Genomic DNA, 12,945 nt, shown 5'->3' with positions numbered 1-12,945 from the left:
GCCTTCTGAAACATGGAGTCAGGTCTTCGTCTCTTCCTTCATCCTAAGACCCCTTGTGAACCCCGTCACAGGAAAGTGTTGGGGTTTCTTTTTGTTTGTTTGTTTGTTTTTGGTTTTTCACAGTTTGTTTGTTTGTTTGTTTTTTTCCACTTATCCTTCCATGTCAGTTCCCAACAGTACAGTGTGAACAGAAAGCCAGGAAGATAAATGTAAATCAAGAGTTTACAGAATTTAAGTAAGAATAAAATAAGCCTTTCTCTAGCCTCCTTTTCAATTCCCCTGAAAATAAAATAAATCAAGAAAAAAACTTTGATTTCAATAGTGTCTGAAAAATCTTTATATGCTTTTTACAACTCAATAAATTTTGTCTTCTCAAATGCTTTATCATCTCAGTAAATCATGAATTTACTTAGCATGGTTTTGCAAACTCCTGCTTGGATATTGTCTTTTTCTCTGTATCTCTCCTGAAACTTATCTTGCAATCAGCCCTTCCAATTAAACAATGGTTGTAGAGCATTGCTCTTCTATCATATGACCCCTTACCTCAAGAAATAAAACTTCTTGTTCTCTCCCAAAAACGTAAAATTTTTTTAGATGCTAATTTATTTTTTAGGGATCCACATACCCTGCTTTGTTAACCTCTCTGGATATTGTCATAGTCTCAAGCTCATTTTGTGTTGACCTTCTCAAAGCTGAATATCAAAAAGGGGTTAGAAAAACACCATGCTGTGATTCAGAGTGTCATTCCCCACCTAACTCCCGTAAATATTCCCTTGGGGTCTCCAGGACACATTTCATCAGGGATACCCATCCCAGCTACCCCCACAATACCCCAGCCAAATTTCCCTGACCTCCAATCATTTAACTATTTTTCTTCAAGATCCAAATCCATTAAAAAAAATTATTACTTCACATTTCCTTTTTATAACTAAGACAGTGATTATAGGTTTTTTAGAAGAATTAAATAAAGTATGACATTTTTGGTTGTATTTCTGAGCAAAGATTTCCATCTTTTCAATTACCAAGGCAAGAACTAATATCTATCAATAATTTGTACTTTGTTAAAAGAAGTAATTTAATCTTGCAGTCCTTAGCTGCTGTCAGGGAAAGCTGTATCTCAGCTCTAAATCAGTACAGGGACTGTTAACATGGTTAGTTTACATAATGAGCTGCTATAGAGGATGCAAAAATCATCAGCATAATTGCTTACAAATGAATAATTAATAGCTTGTATGCAAGTTAAGAGGTTCATCAGGGTGACACAAATTCATGAACATTTATGAGCAATTAATAACCAGAAAGCCATTGATAGATGAGCCACGCAGTGTATACAGTATCTTCGAATGGGAAAAAAATCACTTTTCCAAGTCATGAGGTTGCCAACGGTCTGGATCAGAGTGGTGGAAGGCTGAGCTTCAGGGCCTGCTGTGTGGGAATGGAGGATCCTGGTGCTTGCACATTAACAGTTCATTTGTAAGGATTCAGCAGTGATATAAACCTTCAAAGAGAAAAATTGCTGTTAGTGATTGACATACTTTAGAGAATGAAGCAAAAATGGAGGAGAGGAAAGAAAGCAGGCAGAGAGAGAACAGGAAAACATGGCTTTCTTAGAATCCATGCTTGCTCAGAACTAAGTTCTAAACCACAGCACAGTAAATATCCTCTCTAATAGGCATAAGTAATAAAGGATTTTATGAGGTTTTCTTTTCTACCCAAAGGTGACTCATCACAGCAAGAGCAAAGCAGAACTCCTGCAGTGCTGTGTAAGGCTTGCTGCAAATGTTCTGGTTTCCTATATCTTCTTAATGTCCTGCTGAATGAAGTCCTGCTGACTGTAATAAAAGTCTGAAAAATTATTAGATACTTAATAACAGTGTATTGTATAAGGCAATGTCAGCAGATTGGCACTAACAATAATGTAGATCCCACCAACAAAACTCTGCTATAGCAGCTTTTGAATAATATTCATGCTAAGTTGAGTCTAATATTACTAGTCTTAGTAATGAGGTGAGTCTTTATTGTGTTTTAAGTGCAACCTTCTAGGGATTCAAAATTCACATTATTTTTTAATCATTCTTAATAGCAAAACCACCAAGCAGTCACTGGGTAGGAAAGCTGTTTTAACAAAATTTTAATGACTTGTATCAGGGTTGCTGAATCATAAAAATATAACAAACAAACTGCTGGGGGTTGTGTGTGTCTGTGCATAGTGACTGTAAAGCAACGAGGAATCAACTGCTCCTGGAAAAGAGGAGACTAAGGAATGCCCTGATTTGTATTTTACTGTGGTAAAAGTTAACCATGAGCAGCAAAGGAAGTGAGGACAAAAATGGAATGTTCCCAAGTTTAAAGGATAAAAAACCATTGTTTAAGCCTTATATCCATTGTCTGATTCCTTTCTAAGTAGCTTGAGTTCCATCGCACATACTGAAAAATAACAGTTATCAGTTAAAACAGGCAATAGTCCTTTCATGGAAATAGATGTTTTCTCTCTTAAATCTCCCTTCTTCAACTATTCTCCTCATGAACACCTTCCTGTTTTTCTTTTTCTCAAATCCCACTAAGTATTTTCCATTGAAATGCCTCAGAAGGGATTTTCTGACTTTGTGAGTACTAGCAAAAGAGGAGAGGTTTTAGAAAAAAGGTGAGGGGAAGATTAGAGGCCAATAAAGAAATTCTCACAGGCTGTGACCATCTCACAAGGAAAGACACTTAAATTATCAGACACAGGTTCCTCCCTGGCCTAAAGAAAATGAATCAGGATAAAATAATCATCCTCTATGTCAGAGCACCAGATGAATTACCTAAACAATTTTTTTTCATCTCTGAACAGAGAAGCAACTGGCTATTTTTGTTCACCAGATAGAGGAATACGGCTATTAGGTTTTTCCTGTCTTTTCCCTTGGGGCTACTTTAATATGCATTGGGTAACTTAAAATTAAGCAAATAAACTGTTCATAAATATTACCATGTATAATAACTGTACTTTAAAAAAATCAATTAACTAGATATATATAACCATTTCTCTACCCCTCCTTTTCTTTTCACATCCTCCTCCCCTAAATAAATAAATAAATCAATCCAACAACTCTTTATCATAAGAAGCAAAAAAGTCATCTGGAAATATGAATTGTTTTGTTTTGATATATATGAGCAATAGTTTATAGCTAAATAAAAAACTGAGGTTTTGAGGTTGATAATTTTTCTTTATTAGCATTTTAACAGAATTATTATTAGCACTTATAATTGCCAATTTACATTCATGTGATTTGAATCTTATAGTTTCCTTATGTTATACTGATTCCCTTTTATAGAAGCTTTGTTTTCTCTACTGGATACACATCAACTTAAAAAAGGATTTTCAACATAAAATGTTGGAATATGACAGAAAATATAACAAGCATAGTAAAATTATAAAAAAAAACAATCTCTTGGAATAATGTAGAAAAATTCAAAGGATTTTATGATACATTTTTTCCTCATTCAGAGGAAAAGAAAAAAGGGGTTAATACCTTAATTGGCAAGTTTTAAATTTAGCAATTAATGCAGTGTATAAACCTCATTCTTAATTTGCTCTTCCTTTGTGATTTTCAGCAGTGAAACTCCCATTTTCTGGTTGAAGAAATGCTTTCTTTACAGATAAGATGAAATTAAAGGCAAGCTCTCTGTGTAACACTTGGGCATAAAGCTGGTTCTAGTAAGGTGTATTTTAGGGCTTGTGAGAAAAATTGACAGTCTGAGGTAAGGTCAAAGCTAATAGAATTCCCAGACAAGGCCAAATCAGTGATTTAAATTACATTAAAAACTATTTTGTTCCCTAAACAGAGCCTTACTCTTCCTCTTTACTGTGAACTCTGGTGTCATGTGCATAAAAAAATGTACCAAGAGACATAAACATTGAGTCTCAATCACTCACATTTTTTTCCAGGTTTCCAGGTCATTATTTTTTCAGGTAAAGATTTTATTCAATGAAACATTCCTCCTTTTGAAGGCACATTTAAGAATATGATGAACCTGAAAGTTAAAAGGATTACAGGACTTTGCTTCCCACACTGAAGTCCCATAAAATGTATGTGGAAATACTACTATTTGAGTCCAAGAAAATGCACACAAAGTTTATAAAGCTTTCATGGTCTTATGTCACACCAAGTTTTAACTCAGCAATGCATTTAAGCAAAACATTGTGGCATTTCTTCATAACTTCATTTACAAGGATAATATGAAAAATACTCTTGGTCTGGTTTTTAACTGTTCTATTAATGTTTTTTCTGGTTGCAATTTATCAAATTGCTCTTAAAATTAATGAAGATCTTTGTAAAAATTCAGACAATCAAAATCAAAGGTCACAACTGAATATTACACATTACAATGCATACTATTCATCAAATTATTGTATACAACTTGTTCATAAAATATTGTTTTAATTAATTCTTTCTTATTAAAATATACATTGCTTTCATTTTCAGCACGGTGAGCATTTCAATAGGCTTTATTATAGTGAGACAATTTCTTAATCTTGGAAAACCACCAAAGCAACAGCTGCCACTAAATTCCAGTAGTATTTATACATTTAACATAGTCAGTTTCCCCAAGCTGAACTGAAAGAAACTCCAGCCAATAAAAGAATAAGAATTCACTTTAATATAAACATCGCCAGAATGTAAAATAAAATGAAAATTCTTTTCACCAGTTCTCTAAATCAGTGTTATAAAATTATCTGTTTTGTCAAATAAATGGAAAATGTTTTATTGCTCATACATGTGTGTAATTCCAGAAGCAGAGTAGACTTCATTGTGATATATGTGCAAAGTGCAAAGGAAGAATCAAATAAAAACCTGCAGATGTAGGAAACTGGAAAAATGTTTGGATAGGAGATCTATCCAAAAGATCTAAGGATCTTTTTAAAAGATTGAAATAACTTTATGGGTTTTTTTAAGATATTTTCTTTTAAAGATATAAAAAATGTTAATTTTTTTCTTAGAGAGAAGAAAATATCTATTGTATTTTAATGGGTAGATAGGAAAGAAGGTAAAATGGTTCAGTGCTTTTCCACAGAACAGAGTGGAATGCTAGTCAGCAAAAGAGTAGACATCTGCCATTTTAATTTTTTCAAATGGCTTCTTTAATAACCTAAAATATCTTAAGGTTTCTGCCTAGGCTTCCAAAAGGTAACCACAGCAGTTGACCTGATCTCTGCCAGGACAAGGGGCACCTTTATTTTGTAGACTACATGTCCAGAAACCCAACCCATTCATAGGTAACACAGGAGGCACTGGTTATTCTGTAGTATGGTTGGTAGGTCATGGATAAAATGGTTAGTAAGTCATGGATAAAATGTTTGGTAGGTCATCGATAAAATGGTTGGTAAGCCATGGATAAAATGGTTGGTAAACCATGGATTAAATGGTTGCTAGGTCATAGGCAAAATGGTGGTAGGTCATGGATAAAATGTTTGGTAAGTCATGGATAAAACGGTTGGTAAGCCATGGATTGAATGGTCGGTAGGTCATGGATAAAATGGTTGGTAAGCCATGAATAAAATGTTTGGTAAGTCATGGATAAAATGGTTGGTAAACCATGGATTAAATGGTTGGTAGGTCATGGATAAAATGGTTGGTAGGCCATGGATAAAATGACTGGTAAGCCATGGATTAAATGGTTGGTAGGTCATAGGTAAAATGGTTGGTAAATCATGGAGTAAATGGTTGGTAAATCATGGAGTAAATGGTTGGGAGGTCATCAATACCCTCCACCTGAAAACAGTTTGTGTTTGGGGGGATTGTCTGCACAGCTGTATGTCAAGGAAAGCAAATACTCTTGATTTTGGTCTCCAGCTCTTGTTGCAGTAGATTTATGTGTCCTTCAGAATCCACTATCTTTTTTCCTTGAAAGTACTTGTGCAGAATAATCAAATTGCCTCTAAATCTTTTCAGACTGAGTTCTCTAAAGCTCTCACATTAAGACATGTCTACTACTCACTGAATAATGCATAGATCTTTCCTGAAACCTACTCCAACTTTTTAACAGCCTTTAAAAATTTATCCGGCAGGAGGAAGTCCAGTGTATTTGACTCGTTAGCATTGTTAGCAATGCCACTAACAGCATGTAATTACAACTAATGCAATTAGTGAAGAGTAAAGATATTGAAGAAGAGCCATATCCACTCACTACCACCCTGATGAAACACCTTAGGATGGCTCCAACCATTTCTGCCTTCACTCACCTATTGGCTCTGCCAGGGCTGGCAAACAACACAGCTATCTAAGATTTTGAATCCCATCCTTACCATTTCACCAACCTGGCACCATGAAAGATTTTATTGTAATGCAGTTCTCATTTAATTTAATAATTATTCCCCATCAATCATTAAAACGTTTTAACAAATTTTAATGCAGACTGCTGCTGCCTCTCTCACCCTACTTATTTGCTATTATTTATTCTTTTTGTTAAAATATTTCCTCCATCTCTAAGTGGTCAAATTCAGTCTTTCCAAAGTGTTTTAAATATATTTTGTTGGATTTTTAATCCTCCTTTTACCTGCTTAAGTGGCAATGTAATAGCTTCCCCAGGTTACTTTAGCCAGATTTAGAAATTCAAAAAATGCAGTAAATTCCCCTTGTTGTGACTCACTTTCTATTTAATGAAATATATTTCTGAAACTAATTATACAGTTTCATTTAACTGTTTATAACCAGTATCTTATCTGAATGTTTACCATTATTTTGCCTTGGATGACAGTAATATGACCAACTTAATAAAACTATGAGCATTTGATCCACTTTTGCTTGTGTTCTTTTTACTGCTAAAGAAAAAAGTTCTTTTTCCTGCTAAAAATCTACTTCTTTCTACTTACAATCTTGTCTTCCTCTCCTCAACTGTATCTATAAATTAGTGTAGAATTTGCACCTCAAGTTCACAGATAAAGACAAAAGTGTCTATAGATACAGATATATAGAGATGATATAGATATTGTTGATATAAATATAGATAGATATAGATGATGTAGATATAGATGGAAAGTAACATTATAGATAGAAACCCTTTTTTTCTACAATACTGTTATCTGATGCTGATTTTTATTCTCCAGGCAATGATGTTTATACTCATGTGCCATGCTGTGCTCCAAACTTTTGGTGTTAGAAAGTTTTGTACTGCCTTTAGAAACACAATTTTTGTTGCCTCCATGCATTACCCGTTACCCAAAACAGAGCTTTCATTGAAACAGAATTGTACTTAATGCATTTCAGAAGCTTTTAAAAGATAGCTCAGGTATTTCTCTTGCTTGATTTGGTTCTCATTAACAAACCTACACTGTGTTCTCTCTGAGTTCTCTATCCCCCTACAGGTAACGAGATTATGCAACTCCTATCCAAATCTCTCATCTAGTAATTGTGGCAACTCTTCTCTTTTAGCCAGACAGTTTATGAAGTAACCATCAGAAAATGAAAAACAATTTCTTTAGTTAATTCAGTAACAGCTGGATATATTTGAGCCTTTCATTTCTGACAAACAGGTGACATTTTTCTCCAGAGGCAATATAGTTCAATAGTAAATTATTTTACATTTGGAAAGTGATTTAAGATATACTGGAATTAAAATGTACTGAGATAAAAAAAAAAAAAAATCATCTGGTTGTATGCTTCATAGAAAATTAAGGTGGATTACGATTACTATGTCCTTCTAGCACTAAAAAAAACATAGAACATTTCCATTTGCAGTTTTTTCTTCCTCTTTTCTGGATTTTTTTTTTAATTTGAACATCACTTTGTTAAAATTGCCCTTCTCAAAACTCTATTTTAATCAACATTCATAGAAATGTAATAAAACCTAAAATCTTAGAACTCTGACACCAAAATTTTAAATAATGAAAGAGAGAGATGGATAAATAATATTTTCTTAACGCTGTTGAAAATAGTAGTGTTATACTATCACTTAATGAGTGACTACACATCTTTTAAAATGCTACTTAAAATACTTGGAAAAAGCAACTTTTTCCCCTGCACTTTTATAGTTTTGCCCAACTGTGCTGTAGTAACACATTGATTGGCAATTGGCAATTCTGTTGTGGCTGAAGTTCATAGTTTGCAGTTATAATCCCAGTTTAGCTTCATCCCACACAGTCATGCATGAACTGTTTTCTTTAAAAGCCATGGTACCTTCTCTGGTGAGTATATATTCATCCACTTCACAACTACATCCAAACACCCACTTCCAAAAAAACCCCAATTTAAATACTAGTAATAAGACTTCAGTAAGAATTTAGACATTTACCTACATCTGAATTCTCTTAATGCCCTGAAAGACTCAATAACCCTTCAGAATAACCACTTCAGTGTGCAGAGCTTCAGGTACAACCATCTTTCTCTCCAGTTACCTCAAACTATTTGATATGACAACAGAACAGGTTAAGGTGAGACATTTTTTCTTTCTTAAAGGTCAGAAGATCTAAGCATAAAGAATTGGTTTTTTGTAACAGATTAAACTAAACGCTGAAGAACTGAACTGAACATGTAGGGCTTGGCTCTAGAGCCAATATGGAAACATTGATTTGTCTGTTTTAGGATATTACAGTTTCCCTGTGTAATTCATATGAAGAATTAGCATTTCTCTGATGTGTTAAAGCAATCTGTATGCAAAATATGCTCATTTATGAAGCAGACTCCTGAAATCTCCTTTCAACATAGGTGTCAGAACTTATAATGCAAAGGATGGACACCTGTAGTTGGTAGGCACTGCCCTTTTCCAATTTCTGAACTGCTTCTTTTCAAACACAACTGAAAAGGAAGGTGGAAACAATTAATCTGCCAGGCTATTTGATAAAGTAGTTGTACATGTGAACTAAAGTACATTTGGGGACATGAGAAAAAAAAAAGGGTAGCAATTATTTTCAGAGCATTTTATTTTGCTGTGAAATCTTTGATATCTTCAAAGATATATCAAGAGGATTTTTTCTGTCAAAGGTACCTGCTTAAAGTTGACAACATATTTTAATTTCTTCTTATAATTATAAATCTAATATGCAGCTGGTTGTATTTCATTCAGAAAAAAAAAATATTATTTAACAGATTGGTTTCTCAGTATTGAATCTTTCTTGTTACCAGAGGAGCTCTTTTCTCATAGTCACATTAAACATACGTTGATGAATGTATTAACCTAATCTCATTTCCAACAAATCTTCTCTTTCATTCTCGGTTTTTTAAATAAAGGACAAAAAGAAGGAGAAAAGGAAGGACAGAATATAAGTAAACTAGAAAATCCTTACATAAAATGAAGGAGCCTTGGAAACAAAAGTGGATGACCAATTGTACTTTCTACTCTTTTGATTGTATTTTTCTGACTGAAAATCAAATTTTAATGTACTCAGTAATCACTGCTGGCTTGACAACACCTTTCCCATGCAAAGTGTGATGACATGCACATGACTGAGGAAAACATTGTGTAGCTCTCACTTTTTTCAAATCTCTTTCTTCCTTTTGTGATATTTATCATCCTGCCATTTCCTTGTTACTCATAAATCTTGACAAGCTGTGAAAGATAGAGGAATTAAATAATATGTTTTCTTTTGCATTAATTTTAACATACCTGGACTAGCCACTTTTTTTCCCTAGGAGTTTGTTGCTGTGAGATTAGCAACTTTGCAGTTAAACTTTTCCACTGAAAAGTACGCTAGTTACCTTATTACATACTAGCAGTATGCTTTTGTGATAAATTGCTAGTTTATATTTGAAAATAATATAATGATGCTTTGTTAGTTGTTTTTGTTTTTTTTTCCTTTCTAAACTGCTAAGGCAGCTACAGCAGGAGTAGCAGCCAATATAAGCACTGAAAAATTGCTTAAATATGGTATTTCCTCCAAAGTACATATTGTGAAATCAAACTGATTTTCTGGTACACAGTACATTCAGAGGGATTTTTATTTGGGATCTAGGGACCCAGATGTCCTCAGAAGCTGTGGCTTCAGATGAACCAGTGGCTGCCATGGTAGAGACACCTCAGTTACACCGAGCACACGGCTCCCCTCTCCTTGCAGGGAACCAGCTCTGGCTGCCCCATGGATGGACTGCATGAATTGCCAGGGTTTTAAGCAAAAATTTAAAATCAATATAATTTTCTGAACTTGTAAGAGTCTTTCAGTTTTTAGCTTTTCACTATAGTCTGTTAACCAAGCTGAAGATCTTTCAGATAATACATTAATTCAATATAATTTTGTATACTTTGGTGTCGCAGACATCTTTTCATTAAAAATCCTTCCCTTAGGATTTTTTCTTTCTGAGAAGCTGAGAGGCCTCAGAAACAAAATATGAGCATTGATTATCTGCTTCTGTGGAATGCAACAGGTGCATCTGTGATTGGTCTCGTGTGGATGTTTGGAATTAATGCCAAACATGGCGGAGCTGGCTCTCTTTCTGTCCAAGTCACAAACCTTTGTTATTCTTTCTTTTTTATTCTTAGCTAGCCTTCTGATGAGAACTTTTTCTTCTATTCTTTTAGTATATTTTAATGTAATATATATAATAAAATAATAAATCAAGCCTTCTGAAACATGGAGTCAGCATTCTCGTCTCTTCGCTCTTCTGAAAATCCCTGTGAACACCGTCACACTTTGGTTTGGGAAATTTTATTTCATCCAGTTTTCTGAAAAAATTTCCAGTCAAAAGACTTGCAGGTTCCCAGAAAAATGTAACTTTTTTTGTCTGCAACATCCAGTATACTCAAGACTTTAGTGGACTCATGGACTATAATGAAACCTGTATTTGGACTTTGATTTTACATTCACTTCCCTGTAAAATTGGGCAAATGTACATTTTTGATCTATGAAATCATGACAAACTTCCCCGATAAAAAATTTTGTTTCCTGCTGTTGTAGGGTGACTTTGTGATGCTTGTATCCCCAATTGTCTGTTCTCTTTATGCTGGATATTTAATTCTGCACCTTTAAGACTGGCTCTGAGAGTGAAGGTGGGGAGAAAGAAGAAAGGAGTTTGTTGTCAGGAACTGCACTTGATCCCCCACATTCTTTCTCCCAGACTGTGTTTGCAGCACAGATGGACAGAGATCTCCTTTGCATTTTTGTTAGTTTTTTTTAGCTAACTGAGGCAGGGAATTTCCCTGGACTGTGGCTTTTCTTTCTCTTGGAACTGTTCTGAATTTGCCATCTCTTCAGAACAGCAACAGGTTTCACTGTTTAATACTATTTAATTTTTCACCTTTGTGAGTACTTTAATTGTTAAATAAGAAGTTATTTTTCACTATTCTAGAAGGAGGTTTATCTCCCAAACAGGTGGGGAGAAGGGACACTGAATTTTGCTCTTTAGTGAATCATCCCTTTGGAAGCTCCTTTCCAAATTTATCCCAAACCAGAACACTGTTTGTATTTATTTGTCTTCTTTCCAGGTATTTATATTTTATACTTATTTAGGATTTGAGCTCTTTTTGACACCATGGTTGTTAAAACAGTGACCTAAATATTAACATTTTTCATTCCGATACTTGGTGTTTTGGGGCATGGCAGAAGCCACCACATAATCCATTAAGGAAGGAGTCAATTTATAGTTCTTTGCTAGAACAGGTAACTAGGAGATAGTGTCCTGTTTATTTCCAATGGTATCATATTTTTAGTCTAAATACTACAAAAAATGTATAATTTCATTAGTGTTAGTTTTCCAGTACATTTTCATATTTTGGCAAGAGAGAAAATGGCTGTAATAGATCGTGTTTATTCTGTGCATTATATAATAAGCATGGGTAAATTAATGATTTCAATATTCTTAAAAAATAAAAGTAAATATATTTTTTATCTAACTGAGAGAACAATACTTCACATATATTAGTCAGCATGTGTGGAAATTGTTTTTAATTAAGAAATAGAGCAAAGTCTTGAAGCAAGTGCAGCAGCCAGGCCTGGGAAGCAGCTGCAGCAGAGAAATCTATGTCTTTTAAAGGATTTAGATCTGCTGCACAGTTTGGTTGGCATGTGGCAAATTAAATTTAATGTTAATTCATGTAAATTTATTAGCCTCCTTCTTTAGAGTCCCCCATGTTTCCATTGTACATTGTGTTTCAGTACAGATGATAATAAACTCATACAGATGCCACCAGTCATCAGTGCAACATTAATTACTGACTTGCTCAGGAAGCATTTACAGCCAGAGCTGGGGCTGGCTGTGCAGAGCTGCCAGGGCTGTTGCCATCACCTGGAAAAACAGAATTGTCCAGCAAATGCTGCCTCAAATGGCTGAGAGGGGGACAGGGGGGAAGGAAAAGGAGCGACCAGGGAAGGTCACATTGGAGGTGTCCTCTGGAATTGGAATTGCCAACTCTAAACTGCAGAGTTGACAAATGTTATCTCTGGACTTCAAAACTCGCATTCCAAATGCAAATAGGGCCCAGAAAAGGTCTGAGATTTAAAAAAAACTATTTTGTGATGTCAGCTCAGAGTCATTCATATTAACCCACCACATCAGATCCCACTGGGAAGAGCAAATATAAATATTTATGGTTAGGATGCAGGTGAGAAAAGCAGAAGGTAGGAAGGATAAAGCACCTAATATATGACAAAGCTACCCCTGGTTTAGGGCTGTGGAACAAATGACTAATGGCCTTTGTTTTCAGAGGACACCAGCAGAGATACAGCTTATTTTATAAAGCTGTTGATGAGATCACTGTTTTATGGGCAATTCAACAGTGGAACAGGCAAATCTGCTCAAATGGAAATCTGGGTTCCAGGTTGTGCTCAGCCTGAGGGGTATTCAAACACAAAAGAGCTTTTGAAGCAGCCAGCAGTCTGTGCAACATGTTAGATGATGCCCTTTCACATCATTCTCATTAAGCTGGAGTGAAGTAATCAAGAATTATTATAAACAAATTTACCTTTTCTTCCCATATATTCTCGAAACATAGTGAAACATCAGTATTATATACAGTAACTCTCCCCATATATATATA

The sequence above is a fragment of the Zonotrichia leucophrys genome, chromosome 4 (assembly GCF_028769735.1).
Source record: "Zonotrichia leucophrys gambelii isolate GWCS_2022_RI chromosome 4, RI_Zleu_2.0, whole genome shotgun sequence".
NCBI classification, from domain to species: Eukaryota; Metazoa; Chordata; class Aves; order Passeriformes; family Passerellidae; genus Zonotrichia; species Zonotrichia leucophrys.
This window is presented reverse-complemented; position numbering follows the sequence as displayed.